General features: G+C 44.1%; 1 protein-coding gene across 1 annotated transcript in view; it reads left to right on the top strand.

Annotated features, from left to right (window-relative positions):
- Positions 1-2259: 2259 nt before the first annotated feature.
- LOC112071657 (receptor-type tyrosine-protein phosphatase S) overlaps positions 2260-8542 on the top strand; it is a 107530-nt gene continuing 101247 nt past the window's right edge. The window contains exon 1 of the mRNA XM_070439468.1: positions 2260-2582. The gene's annotated coding sequence lies outside the window, so the exon portion shown is untranslated. The remainder of the gene's footprint in view (positions 2583-8542) is intronic.

The following is an 8542-nucleotide window of genomic DNA, read 5'->3' as shown; positions in this document are numbered from 1 at the left end:
GAGAGAGAGAGAGAGAAGAGGAGATGAGAGAGAGAGAGAGGAGAGAGAGAGAGAGAGAGAAGAGAGAGAAGAGAGAGAGAGCAGAGGAGAGAGAAGCGAAGAAGAGAGCAAGAAAGAGAGCAGGAAGGGGGACATGAGAAGGAGAAGAGAGAGAGCAGAGAGAGAAGAGAGAGAGAGAGAGAGAGAGAGAGAGGAGAGAGAGAGAGAGAGAGAGAGAGAGAGAGAGAGAGAGAGAAGAGAGAGAGAGCGAGAGAGAGAGAGAGAGAGAGAACAGTTCCAGTAAGCCGTCAGGGTAGGTTTGAATATGTACGTGTGCACCGCATCTCACATCGTGAACTGAAATCTCAGGAGTCAGTTGTGCTGATATGGTAATGTTTGTGTGCATGTGAACAGTAAAGGTCGGGTACGGCTTGTCTCCGTCACGTGAGCTTCATGTCAACGTCCACCTGGTTCTCTGCATCTCCTCTGGCACAGTATCAGGAGCAGTACACTATATATGCAAAAGTATGTGGACAGCGCTTCAAATTTGTGGAATTAGCTATTTCAGCCACACCTGTTGCTGACAGGTATATAAAATCAAGCACACATCCATGCCATCTCCATAGACAAACACTGGCAGTAGAATGACCTTACTGAAGATCTCAGTGACACTCAACGTGGCACCTTCATAGGATGCYATCTTTCCAACAAGTCAGTTTGTATAATGTCTGCCCTGCTAGAGCTGCCCCGGTCAACTGTAAGTGCTGTTATTATGAAGTGGAAACGTCTAGGAGCAACAACAGCTCAGCCGCAAAGTGGTAGGCCACACAAGCTCACAGAACGGGACCGCAGAATGTTGAAGCGTGTAGCGCATAAAAATCGCCAGTCCTCGGTTGCAACACTCTCTTCCAAGTTTCAAACTGCCTCTGGAAGCAACACAACTGTTTGTCCGGAGCTTCATGAAATGGGTTTCCATGGCTGAGCAGCCACACACAAGCCTAAGATCACAGTGCGCAATGCCAAGCGTCGGCTGGAGTGGTGTAAAGCTCAAACGCCATTGGACTCTGGAACGGTGGAAATGCGTTCTTTGGAGTAATGAATCACACTTCACCATCTAGCAGTCTGACGGACTCATCTGGGTTTGGCGCCTGCCAGCAGTCTTTGCCTGTACCAATGCATTGTGCCAACTGTAAAGATTGGTGGAGGAGGAATAATGTTCTGGGGCTGTTTTTCATGGTTTGGGCTAGTCCTCTTAGTTCCAGTGAAGGGAAATCTTAATGCTAGAGCATACAATGACATTCTAGATGATTCTATGCTTCCAACTTTGTAGCAACAGTTTGGGGAAGGCCCTTTCCCACTTAACATGACAATGCCCCTGTGCACAAAGCGAGGTCCATACAGAAATGGTTTGTCGAGATCAGTTGACTGGCCTGCACAGAGCCCTGACCTCAACCCCATCGAACACCTTTGAGAKGAATTGGAACGCAGACTGCGAGCCAGACCTAATCGCCCAACATCAGTGCCCGATCTCACTAATGCTCTTGTGGCTGAATGGAAGCAAGTCCCTGCAGCAATGTTCCAACATTTAGTGGAAAGCCTTCCCAGAAGAGTGGAGGCTGTTATAGTAGTAAAGGGGGGACCAACTCCATATTAATGCCCATGATTTTGGAATGAGATGTTCGATGAACAAGTGTCCACATAATTTTGGTCATGTAGTGTAACTCTTCTCTGTATTTTAGGTTGGGGGAAGGTCCTTGACATTTGAAATGTGTATTTTGATGTGATGACTGATAGCCTGTGTTCATAGGTTTGAGAGTTAGATGTTTGATTCTGGAAATCCAATTCCATCAAAATAATTGTTCTCTGCATCTTTCATAGTTCAACAGGATCTACTTTAGCAAACAACGACCTGGGGATGATGTGCAGTGGGGAGGCAATTTAAATGTACGCTACTCATATGTAACCCTAATGATTCTGATAAATTGTGAATAATGAGGCTGATAATAAGTCCTGAATATCTCCCTTGTTCTTATCCATATCTAGTCCATGACACGCAGAGCCCATTTTAACATCAGTGCTACAGTAGACATGATACCCCAGTAACAGCAGCCGTCTCTTTAGTACCAGTCAGCGGTCCACTGAGACCACAGAAAAGGTTTGGAAGACTAGGGAGAGGGATGCGGTTGCTATTGGAGATCTTGACTGCATGACGTCGTGGGAGGGCGTCATGGGAGGGACCTAATCGTGTRTGAGAGAGCGAGCGAGAGAGAGGGGGAAGAGGGAAAGGATAGAGAGGGAGGGAGGAAAGGTATTGAGGAGTAAAACGGGGAGTATCGTTGACATCAACCAGCAGTGTTTAAAGCTACCCGACCGGAGATGGTCCCCCGACACACGAGCGCAGAGTAGCGGTCCTGTAGGGCTTCTGAGGAGGCGAGAGGAAAGCTGGCGTTCCCTGMCGAAAAGTTAAACCTTTCTGAGGAGCTCAGCTGTCAAATGGGATTATTATTTCTATCCGGCGTTCAAGGGAAACTGCCCGCTGAAAGTCCATCCACATGAATTTATCCGACCAAAAAGAAGACGGAACACTCACTTTCCCTATTAAGGTAAATATAAATATATTTTAAAAAGAGGTTGTTTTGCAATATGCACGAGTAATTAATACCTTTTCTTTATTTATTATTGAGCACCGCGCCCTAATCGTTAATTCACACCTCGACCGGTGTGGCTCGGTAGGCTGTTCTATATTAGACATAAGTTATCGGTACATTTTGATATCTCTTTCGAATATCGCTTTCCTTGTTTGGTGTTGTTTTTGGCTACTTGTGACTTTGAATGCAACTGGGTGAGCTTGGGTTTCCGAWTGAGAATAATATAATATGCCGGTTGTCTTCTGCGGTACCCAGCCTTCTTGCCACCCAGCTTCTCGCCTTCGCCTCATCACAGAGGCTTCATGAGCGACCTCTTTCTAGCTGACAAGTAGCGACATGTCGCCCCTTTGTTTCTCTTTAGTTTGTTGCGTCGGTCAGCATGGAAGAGTGACCCATTTTGTGTGTTTATTTTATTGTTATTAACCAATTTGAGCCTTTATTATCGGCTACGGTTTTTCTCCACTATAGGCCTTTATCGAGCGTCGACCATCCAATTTCCATAAATCGGGAGATGTCATGACACCAGGTGGCGAGGCGGATGGACCGTTTAGAGATTACTCTACCGACCATTGAGTCGCTTCGTCTATTAGGAACCTGCTTCTCCCTTTAGCATTGTTGCAAAAAAACATGAAATATTCATTATGTTTTACCCATTTGTTAATATTATGTGTTGACCCGTTTAAAACCCTATACAACCAAATTAAACGCGAGCACACTTTCAGGAACCATCTAGGCTACAGGAATGTTTTGCTGGTTTCGATTTACCTTGACACATTTTCTCAGTGTTTGTTTGCTTAGACAAAAACAAGCACACGTGTAATACATTCATTAACCACAATGCTTTTCTTGTTGTTTTAATTAATTATTTGACCATACAGACAGGCCTTCTGGCAGCAGTTTGAATAGATCAGATCCGAGCTGAGGCCTAATTGTTTTGTTTGTATTTCTCTCAACACAGATGCTCTCTCCATCCCCTGGGAGGCATCATGTGTAGGCTGGTGTTCATTCCAACCAATTGCCACATCCCCAATTGCTTCAAATCACACCCATGCACCCATTCATATTTAATGAGTTTATCAGTTCCTTTAAAAGTGATAGATATTTACTAAACATTTATACCTGGCTAATGAGACCATTATGACCAGCTAGATTAGGGTCTTCTTTTCAATCCATTCTCTCTTCCCACAAARATAGATTAAGACTAATCTCAGCCACATGAAGTTAACCCACTGGGCACAGATGTCAATTCACAACATCTATTCCACGTCGTTCAACATAATGTTATTGAAATGATTTGGAAACAACCATGATTCAACCAACGTGTGTCCAGTGGGAACCTACTCAGACAGATACAGGGCCGACTGCTACACACAGCTGGTGAAACCAGTGTTTCTGTGTAGGCCTGGGACTTGGACTTGGTCTGAAGAACTTAGGTCTGGTTCCCGGTAGACCTCAGACAGTAAAACATATTCACCAATCCTGTGCAAGAAACCTGAGAAGCAATTTGAATCAAAAGAAAAAATCTATTTCCAATTTTAGTTTTCTCTCAATCAGTTGTCTTCACAACAGGCTTCAATCTTTTGTTCATTTCTACGTCAGCTGCTCCTTCAGATTAGCATCAAAAGCATGCCAACGTTGACGTGACGAGTGAGCCCTGTGGGAAAGCTTTGATTTCAGGCCTTGCTGCTGTGTTTTCCCAGATGCCGCCAGGCAGTATTGATTCAAACACAGCAGAACAAACTGTTCTATTTATGTTCTTCCTCTCCATGTTGTCTTTCAGTCCTGTGGGCTGTTGCTGGTCAGTAAGAGCCCTGTTAGCCAATGCCCTGGTTATCTGCAACCCTAGGCCTTGTGCATCTCAGCGGCACCAATGTGAGGGGACGTGAGTCAAGAGGCTATAGTAGGAGGATACTTGTCAGTTGTGCAGTTTATCTAGAGGATCATTCAGAGGGCTCTCTTTGCAGCTTTCAAGATTGAGCAATCCTGCCCTTGGTAAGCATACCACATTGACCACTGCCATGTGAGTTTGTAGATTTGTTCACAGGTGATATCCCTAGAGTAAAGAGTGGAAGAKCTAGTCATTTGCATACTCAGAACATCTGTACCAGTGGAGGCTGCTGAGGGGAGGACGGCTCATAGTAATGTCTGGAACAGAGTAAATGGAATGGCATCAAAGGCATAGAAACCATTACCACGAGCCTGTCCTCCCCAATTAAAGTACCACCAACCTCCTGTGATCTGTACTTCCGTCCCAAACGTGGATGTAGCATTTACTGGCATATCTTTTTCCACATCTCCACAGGACCGGCCTGGTAGATGAGAAAAGAGGAGAATCACATACAGTACCAGTCAAAAGTTTGGACACACCTACTGATTCAAAAGTTTTTMTTTATTTTTACTATTTTCTACATTGTAGATTAATAGTGAAGACATCAAAACTATGAAATAACACATGGAATCATGTAGTAACCAAAAAAGTGTTAAACAAATCAAAATAKATTTTAGGTTCTTCAAACTATGGATATGCATTCCAGGTGACTACCTCATGAAGCTGGTTGAGAGAATGCCAAGAGTGTGCAAAGCTGTCATCAAAGCAAAGGGTGGCTACTTTGAAGAATCTCAAATATAAAATATATTTTGATTTGTTGAACACTTTTTTGGTTRCTACATGATTCCATGTGTTATTTCATAGTTTTGATGTCTTCACTATTATTCTACAATGTAGAAAATARTAAAAATAAAGACAAACCCTTGTCCAAACTTTGGACTGGTACTGTATATAATAGATATATTTATAAAATAATAATAACATAGAGTTAAAGTTGTGAGATGGGTTGTGGTTGGACTGATGCCTTTCTCTAGATGAATCAGAGATTGTGATGTGTCAGCACGAATGAAAAATTCACACTTCTTCGCTCTACTTCTCCTCTAACTCTCTCTCCTATTTCTCTCTCCTCTCTACCTTTCTGTCTGCTTTCTACCTCTTTTTCTCCTGTCTCCTCTCCTTTCTGTGCTATCCTGTTCTTTTCCTCTCCTCTTTTTATCTCTTCCATTTCCTCTCTCTCCTTTTGTCTCTTCCCTCCCTCTCCTCTTCCTCTGTCCCCTCTCTCCCTCTCCTCTCCATTCTACTGTCTCCCCATCTCCTATTTCTCCCCATCTCCTCTCAAATACATTTAGTCCATTAGGCTGCATTATGTCATTTTTTTGTTGCATTATTCTCTTCCTGTTCTCAGATCTTCGTTCTAGCTCTGTAGATGACAAGGCAAAGTAGATGTTAATGTGTTGATTTGCAGCCCAATAGGAAATCCTCTGAAGTTGAAGTAGTAAAGAGGTTGGCTGAGGTGCTGTTGCTGCTATGTCCCTGAGTGGCAGCAGTTATAAAGGATGGGGGAGATTGAGTGACAAGATGGCTGACATGATAGAAACTGGCAAACTGGCTYATCAGACCTGGAATGAAGGCTGAGGTAGGCAAGTTGTGGAATGGTCTGGAATGATTAGTTGTAGAATGTGTGTTTAGTTTTGGGCAAAGAAGGTATTGGACAAGAGCATAAGCTTCCTTGGTTTTGGGCTATAGAACAAGGCTATTTTCGTTGCACAAAGAAAAGAAAATCGTCTTTGTGATTGAGAATCCCTTTTTGGCTCGAGTAAGGCTAGTAAAGTCATTCATGTCTCCTGGATGGCTGGCGAGAAAGAGAAAATGAATCAGTGTATCCAGACATTAATGACTTTTGTTGAAATCTGTCCATGGTAATGCTTTGACCTCGACTGTATCGCTATGGGCTATGGCTACTGCTGTCTGCCTGTACATTATTATTTCATATCCCTGTTGGGCTGGGCAGCGGACCGTGCACAGACCTTTCAGGGAGCAGGTGCTCAAAATGTAAACTTGACGTCATCACAATGACTTGCGTGTAGTGGGTTCAGAACAACAACAAAAACTGTATAGAAAAAAACATCCACACCACGACCCAAAGGGCACTTGGCAAGGGGACAGGTGGGAGGGCACAGGTAGACCCTATCTGAACACTTGCCTGCTGGGCAGATTTCAATTATGACTCTATTTGCATAGCATCACSTCTCACGACTCCAGAAGGTCAGAGGAATAGAGACCATTTGGGGACTGCAGGTGTGGCGGGGGAGTGTGATGTGTGTGTGTGTCTGTGTCTGAGAGACCAAGGGTATGTAGCTTTCTCACTCATCAAGACACTGTGTTCAAATCTAGGCCTCAAAGGGATGAAATTAGCTGTAAACAAGATGATGGATGGTTGGCTGTGTTTCTGACATGTTGTATTATAACAAGACAGTGTGATAACATCCCATTATTCAGTCTGGTGGTAGATTAGTTGGTATGCACCCGGCTGGATGAGGCGTCTGGCTGTTGTGAAGATGGGGGGGGCGATTTGTCAGTCTGTTATCTTTGGCAACTCTTTAACTTGTCACAGACACACACTTGCCCACAAGCCCGCACGGACATGCACACACACATGTGCACGCACCGCGCACGCGCAAATGGCCGCCAGGACAAACACACACCAACTCACACACAGCACAGACACGCACAAACACAAACCTGCACAGCCACAAGGGCACACACAAACACTTTCTCCATATCCCTCTTAGTGACAGGCATGACAGCACCATGGAGGACAATCTCTGTTTTTCTACTCCATTACTTTGGCTTTCAATTCCATTCACATCTTTATTGTCCCTCAAGGCGAAACTCATTTGGCGTCACAAATCTCATCTCCATCAGGAGCCAATGCAATGAATGGCTCATTACCAGTAGAATTGCTCAAGATGGCTACACTGGAAGACAGCCCCATGCATTTATTCTCTATGTRGAGTTGGAATTAGAATTCATCTTGATAATGTTGGAATACTCATATTCGTCATTGTATTATTGTAATATTATTGTCATATCTGTTGGCAGACATGAAAAGGTTTAGCTGCACATACATGTCTTGCCCTACTCTACTGAGGATTAAAGGTTGCTGTTTTTTTGGGGGGGGTTTCTCCAGAGAGAAAAATAATGTTAGCCTGGGTGCCAGTCTGTTTCTGCTTTAGCAATGATAGCAACATCATTTGCAAAAGCACAAACAGGTCTGTGACCAGGCTACAATGGCATCAGTGTGGTTCTTTATTTTTGCGAGGCCATGTAGCCAGCAGCACCAGAGGTAATCAGATCTCAGAGGAGAGGACAGGGGTCATGTGACCAGGCCTAGCCCAGTGTCACCATGCCAGTGTGTGTACTCAGGAGGGACAGAACTGGATAAAAATACAAATGTTATCCTGAGGAATGATTACACAGAATGGCGATGACTAAGGTTTTACAATTAGAAGAATCTAAATCTAGCCTGCAGGATCCCGACAGCAGAGGCCAAAAACACGAATGAAGGAATTAGGCTGCTGCCAACATTGCATATAAAACATGTATTGATGGTATGCTTACTTACAGCTTACATACAGTACATTGAGAATACGTATTCCAGGCATCACTTTATCAATAGATAGATGGATTATTATATTCCTATGGTTGTTTCAAGCACATCACAGGACATACCGTCAGCTGAACGGTATTACAGTGCCTGTCTGATGAATTACTTTTCCTCTTCCTGAAGAGCTAGAGATGTGTCTTACTAATGACATGAAAGTAAATGATGATGACGAAGACAAAGGTTGTCTCTGTTGTCAGGGAACTTCTATCGCTCTTTCTTCTCCTCCTCCAGAAGCTGCTTCACTAATTGGCTGCTGTTGCTCCCGTCAGGCAGCAGCGTCTCAGGTTTCACTATGTGGCTCGCTTGATTGGCTTTTAATCGTTCATTTGCTCAGGGAGGAGAGGAGGGCTGAGAGAGAGGAGAGGAGGGCTGAGAGAGAGGAGAGGAGGGCTGAGAGAGAGGAGAGGAGGGCTGAGAGAG

The sequence above is a fragment of the Salvelinus sp. IW2-2015 genome, unplaced genomic scaffold (genome assembly GCF_002910315.2).
Source record: "Salvelinus sp. IW2-2015 unplaced genomic scaffold, ASM291031v2 Un_scaffold1675, whole genome shotgun sequence".
Lineage (NCBI taxonomy): Eukaryota > Metazoa > Chordata > Actinopteri > Salmoniformes > Salmonidae > Salvelinus > Salvelinus sp. IW2-2015.
This window is presented reverse-complemented; position numbering and strand designations above follow the sequence as displayed.